Below are 19,992 nucleotides of genomic sequence, written 5' to 3'. Positions count from 1 at the left end.
CAGGTAACACTATACAATGCCCTGACCACTGGTTACAGGTAACACTGTACAATGACCTGCCCACTGGCTACAGGTAACACTATACAATGCCCTGACCACTGGTTACAGGTAACACTATACAATGCCCTTACCACTGGTTACAGGTAACACTGTACAATGCCCTGCCCACTGGTTACAGGTAACACTATACAGTGCCCTGACCACTGGTTACAGGTAACACTATACAATGCCCTGACCACTGGTTACAGGTAACACTATACAATGCCCTGACCACTGGTTACAGGTAACACTATACAATGCCCTGACCACTGGTTACAGGTAACACTGTACAATGCCCTGACCACTGGTTACAGGTAACACTATACAATGCCCTGACCACTGGTTACAGGTAACACTGTACAATGCCCTGACCACTGGTTACAGGTAACACTGTACAATGCCCTGACCACTGGTTACAGGTAACACTGTACAATGCCCTGACACTGGTTTACAGGTAACACTATACACTGCCCTGACCACTGGTTACAGGTAACACTGTACAATGCCCTGACCACTGGCTACAGGTAACACTGTACACTGCCCTGACCGCTGGTTACAGGTAACACTATACACTGCCCTGACCACTGGTTACAGGTAACACTGTACAATGCCCTGACCACTGGTTACAGGTAACACTGTACAATGCCCTGACCACTGGTTACAGGTAACACTGTACAATGCCCTGACCACTGGTTACAGGTAACACTGTACAATGCCCTGACCACTGGTTACAGGTAACACTGTACAATGCCCTGACCACTGGTTACAGGTAACACTGTACAATGCCCTGACCACTGGTTACAGGTAACACTATACAATGCCCTGACCACTGGTTACAGGTAACACAGTACAATGCCCTGACTACTGGTTACAGGTAACACTGTACACTGCCCTGACCACTGGCTACAGGTAACACTGTACAATGCCCTGACCACTGGTTACAGGTAACAATGTACACTGCCCTGACCACTGGTTACAGGTAACACTATACAATGCCCTTACCACTGGTTACAGGTAACACTGTACAATGCCCTGCCCACTGGCTACAGGTAACACTGTACAATGCCCTGACCACTGGTTACAGGTAACACTATACAATGCCCTGACCACTGGTTACAGGTAACACTGTACAATGCCCTGACCACTGGTTACAGGTAACACTGTACACTGCCCTGACCGCTGGTTGGTTACACTGGTTACAGGTAACACTGTACAATGCCCTGACCACTGGTTACAGGTAACACTGTACACTGCCCTGACCGCTGGTTACAGGTAACACTGTACAATGCCCTGACTGCTTGTTACAGGTAACACTGTACAATGCCCTGACCACTGGTTACAGGTAACACTGTACAATGCCCTGACCGCTGGTTACAGGTAACACTGTACAATGCCCTGACCACTGGTTACAGGTAACACTGTACAATGCCCTGACCACTGGTTACAGGTAACACAGTACAATGACCTGACTACTGGTTACAGGTAACACTGTACAATGCCCTGCCCACTGGTTACAGGTAACACTGTACAATGCCCTGACCACTGGTTACAGGTAACACTGTACAATGCCCTGACCACTGGTTACAGGTAACACTGTACAATGCCCTGACCGCTGGTTACAGGTAACACTGTACAATGCCCTGACCACTGGTTACAGGTAACACAGTACAATGCCCTGACCGCTGGTTACAGGTAACACTGTACAATGCCCTGACCACTGGTTACAGGTAACACTGTACACTGCCCTGACCGCTGGCTACAGGTAACACTGTACAATGCCCTGACCACTGGTTACAGGTAACACTGTACACTGCCCTGACCACTGGTTACAGGTAACACTATACAATGCCCTGACCACTGGTTACAGGTAACACTGTACAATGCCCTGCCCACTGGCTACAGGTAACACTGTACAATGCCCTGACCACTGGTTACAGGTAACACTATACAATGCCCTGACCACTGGTTACAGGTAACACTGTACAATGCCCTGACCACTGGTTACAGGTAACACTGTACAATGCCCTGCCCACTGGCTACAGGTAACACTGTACAACAACTGGTTACAGGCCCTGACCGCTGGTTACAGGTAACACTGTACAATGCCCTGACCACTGGTTACAGGTAACACTGTACACTGCCCTGACCACTGGCTACAGGTAACACTGTACAATGCCCTGACTGCTGTTTACAGGTAACACTATACACTGCCCTGACCACTGGTTACAGGTAACACTGTACACTGCCCTGACCACTGGCTACACTGCCCTGACCGCTGGTTACAGGTAACACTATACACTGCCCTGACCACTGGTTACAGGTAACACTGTACAATGCCCTGACCACTGGTTACAGGTAACACTGTACAATGCCCTGACCACTGGTTACAGGTAACAATGTACACTGCACTGAGCACTGGTTACAGGTAACACTGTTCAATGCCCTGACCACTGGTTACAGGTAACACTGTACACTTACCACTGGTGCAGGTAACACTGTACAATGCCCTGACCACTGGTTACAGGTAACACTGTACAATGCCCTGACCACTGGTTACAGGTACAATGCCCTGACTGCTGGTTACAGGTAACAATGCCCTGACCACTGGTTACAGGTAACACTGTACAATGCCCTGACCACTGGTTACAGGTAACACTGTACAATGCCCTGACCACTGGTTACAGGTAACACAGTACAATGCCCTGACTACTGGTTACAGGTAACACTGTACAATGCCCTGCCCACTGGTTACAGGTAACACTGTACAATGCCCTGACCACTGGTTACAGGTAACACTATACAATGCCCTGACCACTGGTTACAGGTAACAATGCCCTGACCACTGGTTACAGGTAACACTGTACAATGCCCTGACCACTGGTTACAGGTAACACTGTACAATGACCTGCCCACTGGCTACAGGTAACACTGTACAATGCCCTGACCACTGGTTACAGGTAACACAGTACAATGCCCTGACCGCTGGTTACAGGTAACACTGTACAATGCCCTGACCACTGGTTACAGGTAACACTGTACACTGCCCTGACCACTGGCTACAGGTAACACTGTACAATGCCCTGACCACTGGTTACAGGTAACAATGTACACTGCCCTGACCACTGGTTACAGGTAACACTATACAATGCCCTTACCACTGGTTACAGGTAACACTGTACAATGCCCTGCCCACTGGCTACAGGTAACACTGTACAATGCCCTGACCACTGGTTACAGGTAACACTATACAATGCCCTGACCACTGGTTACAGGTAACACTGTACAATGCCCTGACCACTGGTTACAGGTAACACTGTACACTGCCCTGACCGCTGGTTACAGGTAACACTGTACAATGCCCTGACCACTGGCTACAGGTAACACTGTACAATGCCCTGACCACTGGTTACAGGTAACAATGTACACTGCCCTGACCACTGGTTACAGGTAACACTATACAATGCCCTTACCACTGGTTACAGGTAACACTGTACAATGCCCTGCCCACTGGCTACAGGTAACACTGTACAATGCCCTGACCACTGGTTACAGGTAACACTGTACACTGCCCTGACCGCTGGCTACAGGTAACACTGTACAATGCCCTGACCACTGGTTACAGGTAACACTGTACACTGCCCTGACCACTGGTTACAGGTAACACTATACAATGCCCTGACCACTGGTTACAGGTAACACTGTACAATGCCCTGACCACTGGTTACCCACAATGGCTACAGGTAACACTGTACAATGCCCTGACCACTGGTTACAGGTAACACTATACAATGCCCTGACCACTGGTTACAGGTAACACTGTACAATGCCCTGACCACTGGTTACAGGTAACACTGTACTGCCCTGCCCACTTACAGGTAACACTGTACAATGCCCTGACCACTGGTTACAGGTAACACTGTACTGAATGTTACCCTGACCACTGGTTACAGGTAACACTGTACAATGCCCTGCCCTGACCACTGGCTACAGGTAACACTGTACAATGCCCTGACCACTGGTTACAGGTAACACTGTACACTGCCCTGACCACTGGTTACAGGTAACACTATACAATGCCCTGACCACTGGTTACAGGTAACACTATACAATGCCCTGACCACTGGTTACAGGTAACACTGTACAATGCCCTGACCACTGGTTACAGGTAACACTGTACAATGACCTGCCCACTGGCTACAGGTAACACTGTACAATGCCCTGACCACTGGTTACAGGTAACACTATACAATGCCCTGACTGCTGTTTACAGGTAACACTATACACTGCCCTGACCACTGGTTACAGGTAACACTGCCCTGACCACAACTGCCCTGACCACTGGTTACAGGTACTGCCCTGACCACTGGTTACAGGTAACACTGTACAATGCCCTGACCACTGGTTACAGGTAACACTGTACAATGCCCTGACCACTGGTTACAGGTAACAATGTACACTGCCCTGAGCACTGGTTACAGGTAACACTGTTCAATGCCCTGACCACTGGTTACAGGTAACACTGTACACTGCCCTGACCACTGGTTGCAGGTAACACTGTACAATGCCCTGACCACTGGCTACAGGTAACACTGTACAATGCCCTGACCACTGGTTACAGGTAACACTATACAATGCCCTGACTGCTGGTTACAGGTAACACTATACACTGCCCTGACCACTGGTTACAGGTAACACTGTACAATGCCCTGACCACTGGTTACAGGTAACACTGTACAATGCCCTGACCACTGGTTACAGGTAACACAGTACAATGCCCTGACTACTGGTTACAGGTAACACTGTACAATGCCCTGCCCACTGGTTACAGGTAACACTGTACAATGCCCTGACCACTGGTTACAGGTAACACTGTACAATGCCCTGACCACTGGTTACAGGTAACACTGTACAATGCCCTGACCACTGGTTACAGGTAACACTGTACAATGCCCTGACCACTGGTTACAGGTAACACTGTACACTGCCCTGACCACTGGTTACAGGTAACACTGTACAATGCCCTGACCACTGGTTACAGGTAACACTACAGGTACAATGCCCTGACCGCTGGTTACAGGTAACACTGTACAATGCCCTGACCACTGGTTACAGGTAACACTGTACAATGCCCTGACCACTGGTTACAGGTAACACTGTACAATGCCCTGACCACTGGTTACAGGTAACACAGTACAATGCCCTGACTACTGGTTACAGGTAACACTGTACAATGCCCTGCCCACTGGTTACAGGTAACACTGTACAATGCCCTGACCACTGGTTACAGGTAACACTGTACAATGCCCTGACCACTGGTTACAGGTAACACTGTACAATGCCCTGACCACTGGTTACAGGTAACACTGTACAATGCCCTGACCACTGGTTACAGGTAACACAGTACAATGCCCTGACCGCTGGTTACAGGTAACACTGTACAATGCCCTGACCACTGGTTACAGGTAACACTGTACACTGCCCTGACCACTGGCTACAGGTAACACTGTACAATGCCCTGACCACTGGTTACAGGTAACACTGTACAATGCCCTGACCACTGGTTACAGGTAACACTATACATGCCCTGACCACTGGTTACAGGTAACACTGTACAATGCCCTGACCACTGGTTACAGGTAACACTGTACAATGCCCTGACCACTGGTTACAGGTAACACTATACAATGCCCTGACCACTGGTTACAGGTAACACTGTACAATGCCCTGACCACTGGTTACAGGTAACACTGTACAATGCCCTGACCACTGGTTACAGGTAACACTGTACAATGCCCTGACCGCTGGTTACAGGTAACACTGTACAATGCCCTGACCACTGGTTACAGGTAACACTGTACAATGCCCTGACCACTGGCTACAGGTAACACTGTACAATGCCCACTGGTTACAGGTAACACTGTACACTGCCCTGACCACTGGTTACAGGTAACACTGTACACTGCCCTGACCACTGGCAGGTAACACTGTACTGCCCTGACCACTGGTTACAGGTAACACTATACACTGCCCTGACCCTGACACTGGACCACTTACAGGTAACACTGTACAATGCCCTGACCACTGGTTACAGGTAACACTGTACAATGCCCTGACCACTGGTTACAGGTAACCTGCCCTGAGCACTGGTTACAGGTAACACTGTACAATGCCCTGACCACTGGTTACAGGTAACACTGTACACTGCCCTGACCACTGGTTACAGGTAACACTGTACAATGCCCTGACCACTGGTTACAGGTAACACTGTACAATGCCCTGACCACTGGTTACAGGTAACACTGTACAATGCCCTGACCACTGGTTACAGGTAACACTATACAATGCCCTGACCACTGGTTACAGGTAACACTGTACAATGCCCTGACCACTGGTTACAGGTAACACTGTACAATGCCCTGACCACTGGTTACAGGTAACACAGTACAATGCCCTGACTACTGGTTACAGGTAACACTGTACAATGCCCTGCCCACTGGTTACAGGTAACACTGTACAATGCCCTGACCACTGGTTACAGGTAACACTATACAATGCCCTGACTGCTGGTTACAGGTAACACTATACACCGCCCTGACCACTGGTTACAGGTAACACTGTACAATGCCCTGACCACTGGTTACAGGTAACACTGTACAATGCCCTGACCACTGGTTACAGGTAACACTGTACAATGCCCTGACCACTGGTTACAGGTAACACAGTACAATGCCCTGACCGCTGGTTACAGGTAACACTGTACAATGCCCTGACCACTGGTTACAGGTAACACTGTACACTGCCCTGACCACTGGCTACAGGTAACACTGTACAATGCCCTGACCACTGGTTACAGGTAACAATGTACACTGCCCTGACCACTGGTTACAGGTAACACTATACAATGCCCTTACCACTGGTTACAGGTAACACTGTACAATGCCCTGCCCACTGGCTACAGGTAACACTGTACAATGCCCTGACCACTGGTTACAGGTAACACTATACAATGCCCTGACCACTGGTTACAGGTAACACTGTACAATGCCCTGACCACTGGTTACAGGTAACACTGTACAATGCCCTGACCACTGGTTACAGGTAACACTGTACAATGCCCTGACCACTGGTTACAGGTAACACTGTACAATGCCCTGACCACTGGTTACAGGTAACACTGTACAATGCCCTGACCACTGGTTACAGGTAACACTATACAATGCCCTTACCACTGGTTACAGGTAACCTGTACAATGCCCTGCCCACTGGTTACAGGTAACACTGTACAATGCCCTGACCACTGGTTACAGGTAACACTGTACACAATGCCCTGACCACTGGTTACAGGTAACACTGTACACTGCCCTGACCACTGGTTACAGGTAACACTATACAATGCCCTGACCACTGGTTACAGGTAACACTGTACAATGCCCTGACCACTGGTTACAGGTAACACTGTACAATGCCCTGCCCACTGGTTACAGGTAACACTATACAGTGCCCTGACCACTGGTTACAGGTAACACTATACAATGCCCTGACCACTGGTTACAGGTAACACTGTACAATGCCCTGACCACTGGTTACAGGTAACACAGTACAATGCCCTGACCGCTGGTTACAGGTAACACTGTACAATGCCCTGACCACTGGTTACAGGTAACACTGTACACTGCCCTGACCACTGGCTACAGGTAACACTGTACAATGCCCTGACCACTGGTTACAGGTAACACTGTGACCACTGGTTACACTGCCCTGACCACTGGTTACAGGTAACACTATACAATGCCCTGACCACTGGTTACAGGTAACACTGTACAATGCCCTGACCACTGGTTACAGGTAACACTGTACAATGCCCTGACCACTGGTTACAGGTAACAACAATGCCCTGCCCACTGGCTACAGGTAACACTGTACAATGCCCTGACCACTGGTTACAGGTAACACTAATACAATGCCCTGACCACTGGTTACAGGTAACACTGTACAATGCCCTGACCACTGGTTACAGGTAACACTGTACACTGCCCTGACCACTGGCTACATGCCCTGACCGCCCTGGTTACAGGTAACACTGTACAATGCCCTGACCACTGGTTACAGGTAACACTGTACAATGCCCTGACCACTGGTTACAGGTAACACTGTACAATGCCCTGACCACTGGTTACAGGTAACAATGTACACTGCCCTGACCACTGGTTACAGGTAACACTGTTACAATGCCCTGACCACTGGTTACAGGTAACACACACAATGCCCTGACCACTGGTTACAGGTAACACTGTACAATGCCCTGACCACTGGCTACAGGTAACACTGTACAATGCCCTGACCACTGGTTACAGGTAACACTATACAATGCCCTGACCACTGGTTACAGGTAACACTGTACAATGCCCTGACCACTGGTTACAGGTAACACTGTACAATGCCCTGACCACTGGTTACAGGTTACCACTGGTTACAGGTAACACTGTACAATGCCCTGAACTGGTTACAGGTAACCCTGCCCTGACCACTGGTTACAGGTAACACTGTACAATGTACAATGTTACAGGTAACCTGATGCCCTGACCACTGGTTACAGGTAACACTGTACAATGCCCTGACCACTGGTTACAGGTAACACTGTACAATGCCCTGACCACTGGTTACAGGTAACACTGTACAATGCCCTGACCACTGGTTACAGGTAACACTGTACAATGCCCTGACCACTGGTTACAGGTAACACTGTACAATGCCCTGACCACTGGTTACAGGTAACACTGTACAATGCCCTGACCACTGGTTACAATGCCCTGACCACTGGTACAGGTAACACTGTACAATGTAACACTGTAATGCCCTGACCACTGGTTACAGGTAACACTGTACAATGCCCTGACCACTGGTTACAGGTAACACTATACAATGCCCTGACCACTGGTTACAGGTAACACTGTACAATGCCCTGACCACTGGTTACAGGTAACACTGTACAATGCCCTGACCACTGGTTACAGGTAACACTGTACAATGCCCTGACCACTGGTTACAGGTAACACTGTACAATGCCCTGACCACTGGTTACAGGTAACACTGTACAATGCCCTGACCGCTGGTTACAGGTAACACTACAGGTAACACACACTGCCCTGACAATGCCCTGACCACTGGTTACAGGTAACAATGTACACTGCCCTGACCACTGGTTACAGGTAACACTATACAATGCCCTGACCACTGGTTACAGGTAACACTGTACAATGCCCTGACCACTGGTTACAGGTAACACTGTACAATGCCCTGACCACTGGTTACAGGTAACACTGTACAATGCCCTGACCTGCTGGGTACAATGCCCTGACCACTGGTTACAGGTAACACTGTACAATGCCCTGACCACTGGTTACAGGTAACACTGTACAATGCCCTGACCACTGGTTACAGGTAACACTGTACAATGCCCTGACCACTGGTTACAGGTAACACTGTACAATGCCCTGACCACTGGTTACAGGTAACACTGTACAATGCCCTGACCACTGGTTACAGGTAACACTGTACAATGCCCTGACCACTGGTTACAGGTAACACAGTACAATGCCCTGACTACTGGTTACAGGTAACACTGTACAATGCCCTGCCCACTGGTTACAGGTAACACTGTACAATGCCCTGACCACTGGTTACAGGTAACACTGTACAATGCCCTGACCACTGGTTACAGGTAACACTGTACAATGCCCTGACCACTGGTTACAGGTAACACTGTACAATGCCCTGACCACTGGTTACAGGTAACACTGTACAATGCCCTGACCACTGGTTACAGGTAACACTGTACAATGCCCTGACCACTGGTTACAGGTAACACTGTACACTGCCCTGACCACTGGCTACAGGTAACACTGTACAATGCCCTGACCACTGGTTACAGGTAACACTGTACACTGCCCTGACCACTGGTTACAGGTAACACTATACAATGCCCTGACCACTGGTTACAGGTAACACTGTACAATGCCCTGACCACTGGCTACAGGTAACACTGTACAATGCCCTGACCACTGGTTACAGGTAACACTGTACAATGCCCTGACCACTGGTTACAGGTAACACTGTACAATGCCCTGACCACTGGTTACAGGTAACACCACTGGTTACAGGTAAACTGTACAATGCCCACCATGCCCTGCCCTGACCACTGGTTACAGGTAACACTGTACAATGCCCTGACCACTGGTTACAGGTAACACTGTACACTGCCCTGACCACTGGTTACAGGTAACACTGTACAATGCCCTGACCTGCTGGTTACAGGTAACACTGTACAATGCCCTGACCACTGTACAATGCCCTGTTACAGGTAACACTGTACAATGCCCTGACCACTGTACAGGTAACACTGTACAATGCCCTGACCACTGGTTACAGGTAACACTGTACAATGCCCTGACCACTGGTTACAGGTAACACTGTACAATGCCCTGACCACTGGTTACAGGTAACACTGTACAATGCCCTGACCACTGGTTACAGGTAACACTGTACAATGCCCCTGACCACTGACCACTGGTTACAGGTAACACTGTACAATGCCCTGACCACTGGTTACAGGTAACACTGTACAATGCCCTGACCACTGGTTACAGGTAACACTGTACAATGCCCTGACCACTGGTTACAGGTAACATGCCCTGACCGCTGGTTACTGTACAATGCCCTGACCACTGGTTACAGGTAACACTGTACACTGCCCTGACCACTGGTTACAGGTAACACTGTACAATGCCCTGACCACTGGTTACAGGTAACACTGTACACTGCCCTGACCACTGGTTACAGGTAACAGGTACAATGCCCTGACCACTGGTTACAGGTAACACTGTACAATGCCCTGCCCACTGGTTACAGGTAACACTGTACAATGCCCTGACCACTGGTTACAGGTAACACTATACAATGCCCTGACCACTGGTTACAGGTAACACTGTACAATGCCCTGACCACTGGTTACAGGTAACACTGTACAATGCCCTGACCACTGGTTACAGGTAACACTGTACAATGCCCTGACCACTGGTTACAGGTAACACTGTACTACAGGTAACAATGTAATGCCCTGACCACTGGTTACAGGTAACACTATACAATGCCCTTACCACTGGTTACAGGTAACACTGTACAATGCCCTGCCCACTGGCTACAGGTAACACTGTACAATGCCCTGACCACTGGTTACAGGTAACACTGTACACTGCCCTGACCACTGGTTACAGGTAACACTGTACAATGCCCTGACCACTGGTTACAGGTAACACTGTACATGCCCTGACCACTGGTTACAGGGTACAATGCCCTGACTGCTGACCACTGGTTACAGGTAACACTGTACAATGCCCTGACCACTGGTTACAGGTAACACTGTACAATGCCCTGACCACTGGTTACAGGTAACACTGTACAATGCCCTGACCACTGGTTACAGGTAACACTGTACAATGCCCTGACCACTGGTTACAGGTAACACTGTACAATGCCCTGACCACTGGTTACAGGTAACACTGTACAATGCCCTGACCACTGGTTACAGGTAACACTGTACAATGCCCTGACCACTGGTTACAGGTAACACTGTACAATGCCCTGACCACTGGTTACAGGTAACACTGTACAATGCCCTGACCACTGGTTACAGGTAACACTGTACAATGCCCTGACCACTGGTTACAGGTAACACAGTACAATGCCCTGACCACTGGTTACAGGTAACACTGTACAATGCCCTGACCACTGGTTACAGGTAACACTGTACACTGCCCTGACCACTGGCTACAGGTAACACTGTACAATGCCCTGACCACTGGTTACAGGTAACACTGTACACTGCCCTGACCACTGGTTACAGGTAACACTATACAATGCCCTGACCACTGGTTACAGGTAACACTGTACAATGCCCTGACCACTGGTTACAGGTAACACTGTACAATGCCCTGACCACTGGTTACAGGTAACACTGTACAATGCCCTGACCACTGGTTACAGGTAACACTGTACACTGCCCTGACCACTGGTTACAGGTAACACTGTACAATGCCCTGACCACTGTTACCACTGGTTACAGGTAACACTGTACAATGCCCTGACCACTGGTTACAGGTAACACTGTTACAATGCCCTGACTGCTGGTTACAGGTAACACTGTACAATGCCCTGACCACTGGTTACAGGTAACACTGTACAATGCCCTGACCACTGGTTACAGGTAACACTGTACAATGCCCTGACCACTGGTTACAGGTAACACTGTACAATGCCCTGACCACTGGTTACAGGGTACAATGCCCTGACTACTGGTTACAGGTAACACTGTACAATGCCCTGACCACTGGTTACAGGTAACACTGTACAATGCCCTGACCACTGGTTACAGGTAACACTGTACAATGCCCTGACCACTGGTTACAGGTAACACTGTACAATGCCCTGACCACTGGTTACAGGTAACACTGTACAATGCCCTGACCACTGGTTACAGGTAACACAGTACAATGCCCTGACCCTGGTTACAGGTAACACTGTACAATGCCCTGACCACTGGTTACAGGTAACACTGTAACACTGTACCCTGACCACTGGTTACAGGTAACACTGTACAATGCCCTGACCACTGGTTACAGGTAACACTGTACAATGCCCTGACCACTGGTTACAGGTAACACTGTACAATGCCCTGACCACTGGTTACAGGTAATGCCCTGACCACTACAGGTACTATACAATGCCCTGACCACTGGTTACAGGTAACACTGTACAATGCCCTGACCACTGGTTACAGGTAACACTGTACAATGCCCTGACCACTGGTTACAGGTAACACTGTACAATGCCCTGACCGCTGGTTACAGGTAACACTGTACAATGCCCTGACCACTGGTTACAGGGTAACTGACCACTGGTTGTAACACTGTACAATGCCCTGACCACTGGTTACAGGTAACACTGTACAATGCCCTGACCACTGGTTACAGGTAACACTGTACAATGCCCTGCCCACTGGTTACAGGTAACACTGTACAATGCCCTGACCACTGGTTACAGGTAACACTATACAATGCCCTGACCACTGGTTACAGGTAACACTGTACAATGCCCTGACCACTGGTTACAGGTAACACTGTACAATGCCCTGACCACTGGTTACAGGTAACACTGTACAATGACCCTGACCACTGGTTACAGGTAACACTGTACACTGCCCTGACCACTGGTTACAGGTAACACTGTACAATGCCCTGACCACTGGTTACAGGTAACACTGTACAATGCCCTGACCACTGGTTACAGGTAACACTGTACAATGCCCTGACCACTGGTTACAGGTAACACTGTACAATGCCCTGACCACTGGTTACAGGTAACACTGTACAATGCCCTGACCACTGGTTACAGGTACAATGCCCTGACCACTGGTTACAGGTAACACTGTACTGACCACTGGTTACAGGTAAATGCCCTGACCACTGGTTACAGGTAACACTGTACAATGCCCTGACCACTGGTTACAGGTAACACAGTACAATGCCCTGACCACTGGTTACAGGTAACACTGTACAATGCCCTGACCACTGGTTACAGGTAACACTGTACACTGCCCTGACCACTGGCTACAGGTAACACTGTACAATGCCCTGACCACTGGTTACAGGTAACACTGTACACTGCCCTGACCACTGGTTACAGGTACAAACCACTGGTTACAGGTAACACTGTACAATGCCCTGACCACTGGTTACAGGTAACACTGTACAATGCCCTGACCACTGGTTACAGGTAACACTATACAATGCCCTGACCACTGGTTACAGGTAACACTGTACAATGCCCTGACCACTGGTTGACCTGTACACTGCCCTGACCGCTGGTTACAGGTAACACTGTACAATGCCCTGACCACTGGTTACAGGTAACACTGTACACTGCCCTGACCACTGGTTACAGGTAACACTGTACAATGCCCTGACTGCTGACCACTGGTTACAGGTAACACTGTACAATGCCCTGACCACTGGTTACAGGTAACACAGTACAATGCCCTGACCACTGGTTACAGGTAACACTGTACAATGCCCTGACCACTGGTTACAGGTAACACTGTACAATGCCCTGACCCTGTTACAGGTAACACTGTACAATGCCCTGACACTGGTTACAGGTAACACTGTACAATGCCCTGACCACTGGTTACAGGTAACACTGTACAATGCCCTGACCACTGGTTACAGGTAACACTGTACAATGCCCTGACCACTGGTTACAGGTAACACTGTACAATGCCCTGACCGCTGGTTACAGGTAACACTGGTTGTACAATGCCCTGACCACTGGTTACAGGTAACACTGTACAATGCCCTGACCACTGGTTACAGGTAACACTGTACAATGCCCTGACCACTGGTTACAGGTAACACTGTACACTGACCCTGACCACTGGTTACAGGTAACACTGTACAATGCCCTGACCACTGGTTACAGGTAACACTGTACAATGCCCTGACCACTGGTTACAGGTAACACTATACAATGCCCTGACCACTGGTTACAGGTAACACTGTACAATGCCCTGCCCACTGGCTACAGGTAACACTGTACAATGCCCTGACCACTGGTTACAGGGTTACAGGTAACACTGTACAATGCCCTGACCACTGGTTACAGGTAACACTGTACAATGCCCTGACCACTGGTTACAGGTAACACTGTACAATGCCCTGACCACTGGTTACAGGTAACACTGTACAATGCCCTGACCACTGGTTACAGGTAACACTGTACAATGCCCTGACCACTGGTTACAGGTAACACTGTACACTGCCCTGACCACTGGTTACAGGTAACACTGTACAATGCCCTGACCACTGGTTACAGGTAACAATGTACACTGCCCTGACCACTGGTTACAGGTAACACTATACAATGCCCTGACCACTGGTTACAGGTAACACTGTACAATGCCCTGACCACTGGTTACAGGTAACACTGTACAATGCCCTGACCACTGGTTACAGGTAACACTGTACAATGCCCTGACCACTGGTTACAGGTAACACTGTACAATGCCCTGACCACTGGTTACAGGTAACACTGTACACTGCCCTGACCACTGGTTACAGGTAACACTGTACAATGCCCTGACCACTGGTTACAGGTAACACTGTACACTGCCCTGACCGCTGGTTACAGGTAACACTGTACAATGCCCTGACTGCTTGTTACAGGTAACACTGTACAATGCCCTGACCACTGGTTACAGGTAACACTGTACAATGCCCTGACCACTGGTTACAGGTAACACTGTACAATGCCCTGACCACTGGTTACAGGTAACACTGTACAATGCCCTGACCACTGGTTACAGGTAACACAGTACAATGCCCTGACTACTGGTTACAGGTAACACTGTACAATGCCCTGCCCACTGGTTACAGGTAACACTGTACAATGCCCTGACCACTGGTTACAGGTAACACTGTACAATGCCCTGACCACTGGTTACAGGTAACACTGTACAATGCCCTGACCACTGGTTACAGGTAACACTGTACAATGCCCTGACCACTGGTTACAGGTAACACAGTACAATGCCCTGACCGCTGGTTACAGGTAACACTGTACAATGCCCTGACCACTGGTTACAGGTAACACTGTACACTGCCCTGACCACTGGCTACAGGTAACACTGTACAATGCCCTGACCACTGGTTACAGGTAACACTGTACACTGCCCTGACCACTGGTTACAGGTAACACTATACAATGCCCTGACCACTGGTTACAGGTAACACTGTACAATGCCCTGCCCACTGGCTACAGGTAACACTGTACAATGCCCTGACCACTGGTTACAGGTAACACTATACAATGCCCTGACCACTGGTTACAGGTAACACTGTACAATGCCCTGACCACTGGTTACAGGTAACACTGTACAATGCCCTGACCACTGGTTACAGGTAACACTGTACAATGCCCTGACTGGTTACGCTGGTTACAGGTAACACTGTACATGCCCTGACCACTGGTTACAGGTAACACTGTACAATGCCCTGACCACTGGTTACAGGTAACACTGTACAATGCCCTGACCACTGGTTACAGGTAACACTGTACACTGCCCTGACCACTGGTTACAGGTAACACTATACAATGCCCTGACCACTGGTTACCACTGGCCCTGACCACTGGTTACAGGTAACACTGTACAATGCCCTGACCACTGGTTACAGGTAACACTGTACAATGCCCTGACCACTGGTTACAGGTAACACTGTACAATGCCCTGACCACTGGTTACAGGTAACACTGTACAATGCCCTGACCACTGGTTACAGGTAACACTGTACAATGACCTGCCCACTGGCTACAGGTAACACTGTACAATGCCCTGACCACTGGTTACAGGTAACACTATACAATGCCCTGACTGCTGTTTACAGGTAACACTATACACTGCCCTGACCACTGGTTACAGGTAACACTGTACACTGCCCTGACCACTGGCTACACTGCCCTGACCGCTGGTTACAGGTAACACTATACACTGCCCTGACCACTGGTTACAGGTAACACTGTACAATGCCCTGACCACTGGTTACAGGTAACACTGTACAATGCCCTGACCACTGGTTACAGGGTACTGCCCTGACACTGGTTACAGGTAACACAATGCCCTGACCACTGGTTACAGGTAACACTGTACAATGCCCTGACCACCACTGGTTACAGGTAACACTGTACAATGCCCTGACCACTGGTTACAGGTAACACTGTACAATGCCCTGACCACTGGTTACAGGTAACACTGTACACTGCCCTGACCACTGGTTACAGGTAACACTGTTACAATGCCCTGACCACTGGTTACAGGTAACACTGTACAATGCCCTGACCACTGGTTACAGGTAACACTGTACAATGCCCTGACCATGGTTACAGGTAACACTGTACAATGCCCTGACTGGTTACAGGTAACACTGTACAATGCCCTGACCACTGGTTACAGGTAACACTGTACAATGCCCTGACCACTGGTTACAGGTAACACTGTACAATGCCCTGACCACTGGTTACAGGTAACACTGTACATGCCCTGACCACTGGTTACAGGTAACACTGTACAATGCCCTGACCACTGGTTACAGGTAACACTGTACAATGCCCTGCCCACTGGTTACAGGTAACACTGTACAATGCCCTGACCACTGGTTACAGGTAACACTGTACAATGCCCTGACCACTGGTTACAGGTAACACTGTACAATGCCCTGACCACTGGTTACAGGTAACACTGTACAATGCCCTGACCACTGGTTACAGGTAACACTGTACAATGCCCTGACCACTGGTTACAGGTAACACTGTACAATGCCCTGACCACTGGTTACAGGTAACACTGTACACTGCCCTGACCACTGGTTACAGGTAACACTATACAATGCCCTGACCACTGGTTACAGGTAACACTGTACAATGCCCTGCCCACTGGCTACAGGGTACAATGCCCTGACCACTGGTTACAGGTAACACTATACAATGCCCTGACCACTGGTTACAGGTAACACTGTACAATGCCCTGACCACTGGTTACAGGGTACAATGCCCTGACCACTGGTTACAGGTAACACTGTACAATGCCCTGACCACTGGTTACAGGTAACACTGTGTACCCTGACCACTGGTTACAGGTAACACTGGTTACAGGTAACACTGTACAATGCCCTGACCACTGGTTACAGGTAACACTGTACAATGCCCTGACCACTGGTTACAGGTAACACTGTACAATGCCCTGACCACTGGTTACAGGTAACACTGTACAATGCCCTGACCACTGGTTACAGGTAACACTGTACAATGCCCTGACCACTGGTTACAGGTAACACAGTACAATGCCCTGACTACTGGTTACAGGTAACACTGTACAATGCCCTGACCACTGGTTACAGGTAACACTGTACAATGCCCTGACCACTGGTTACAGGTAACACTGTACAATGCCCTGACCACTGGTTACAGGTAACACTGTACAATGCCCTGACCACTGGTTACAGGTAACACTGTACAATGCCCTGACCACTGGTTACAGGTAACACAGTACAATGCCCTGACCGCTGGTTACAGGTAACACTGTACAATGCCCTGACCACTGGTTACAGGTAACACTGTACACTGCCCTGACCACTGGCTACAGGTAACACTGTACAATGCCCTGACCACTGGTTACAGGTAACACTGTACACTGCCCTGACCACTGGTTACAGGTAACACTATACAATGCCCTGACCACTGGTTACAGGTAACACTGTACAATGCCCTGCCCACTGGCTACAGGTAACACTGTACAATGCCCTGACCACTGGTTACAGGTAACACTATACAATGCCCTGACCACTGGTTACAGGTAACACTGTACAATGCCCTGACCACTGGTTACAGGTAACACTGTACAATGCCCTGCCCACTGGCTACAGGTAACACTGTACAATGCCCTGACCGCTGGTTACAGGTAACACTGTACAATGCCCTGACCACTGGTTACAGGTAACACTGTACACTGCCCTGACCACTGGCTACAGGTAACACTGTACAATGCCCTGACCACTGGTTACAGGTAACACTGTACAATGCCCTGACCACTGGTTACAGGTAACACTGTACAATGCCCTGACCACTACAGGTAACACTGTACAATGCCCTGACCACTGGTTACAGGTAACACTGTACAATGCCCTGACCACTGGTTACAGGTAACACTGTACAATGCCCTGACCACTGGTTACAGGTAACACTGTACAATGCCCTGCCCACTGGCTACAGGTAACACTGTACAATGCCCTGACCGCTGGTTACAGGTAACACTGTACAATGCCCTGACCACTGGTTACAGGTAACACTGTACACTGCCCTGACCACTGGCTACATGTAACACTGTACAATGCCCTGACCACTGGTTACAGGTAACACTGTACACTGCCCTGACCACTGGTTACAGGTAACACTATACAATGCCCTGACCACTGGTTACAGGTAACACTGTACAATGCCCTGACCACTGGTTACAGGTAACACTGTACAATGCCCTGACCACTGGTTACAGGTAACACTATACAATGCCCTGACCACTGGTTACAGGTAACACTATACAATGCCCTGACCACTGGTTACAGGTAACACTGGTTACAGGTGTACAAACCACTGGTTACCCTGACCACTGGTTTGTACAATGCAGGTAACACAGTACAATGCCCTGACCACTGGTTACAGGTAACACTGTACAATGCCCTGACCACTGGTTACAGGTAACACTGTACACTGCCCTGACCACTGGCTACAGGTAACACTGTACAATGCCCTGACCACTGGTTACAGGTAACAATGTACACTGCCCTGACCACTGGTTACAGGTAACACTATACAATGCCCTTACCACTGGTTACAGGTAACACTGTACAATGCCCTGACCACTGGCTACAGGTAACACTGTACCCTGACCACTGGTTACAGGTAACACTGTACAATGCCCTGACCACTGGTTACAGGTAACACTGTACAATGCCCTGACCACTGGTTACAGGTAACACTGTACAATGCCCTGACCACTGGTTACAGGTAACACTGTACAATGCCCTGACCACTGGTTACAGGTAACACTGTACAATGCCCTGACCACTGGTTACAGGTAACACTGTACAATGCCCTGACCACTGGTTACAGGTAACACTGTACAATGCCCTGACCACTGGTTACAGGTAACACTGACCACTGGTTACAGGTAACAACAATGCCCTGACCACTGGTTACAGGTAACACTGTACAATGCCCTGACCACTGGTTACAGGTAACACACTGGTTACAGGTACAATGCCCTGACCACTGGTTACAGGTAACACAGTACAA

This window comes from Oncorhynchus nerka, linkage group LG14 (genome assembly GCF_034236695.1).
Source record: "Oncorhynchus nerka isolate Pitt River linkage group LG14, Oner_Uvic_2.0, whole genome shotgun sequence".
Taxonomy (NCBI): Eukaryota; Metazoa; Chordata; class Actinopteri; order Salmoniformes; family Salmonidae; genus Oncorhynchus; species Oncorhynchus nerka.
This window is presented reverse-complemented; position numbering follows the sequence as displayed.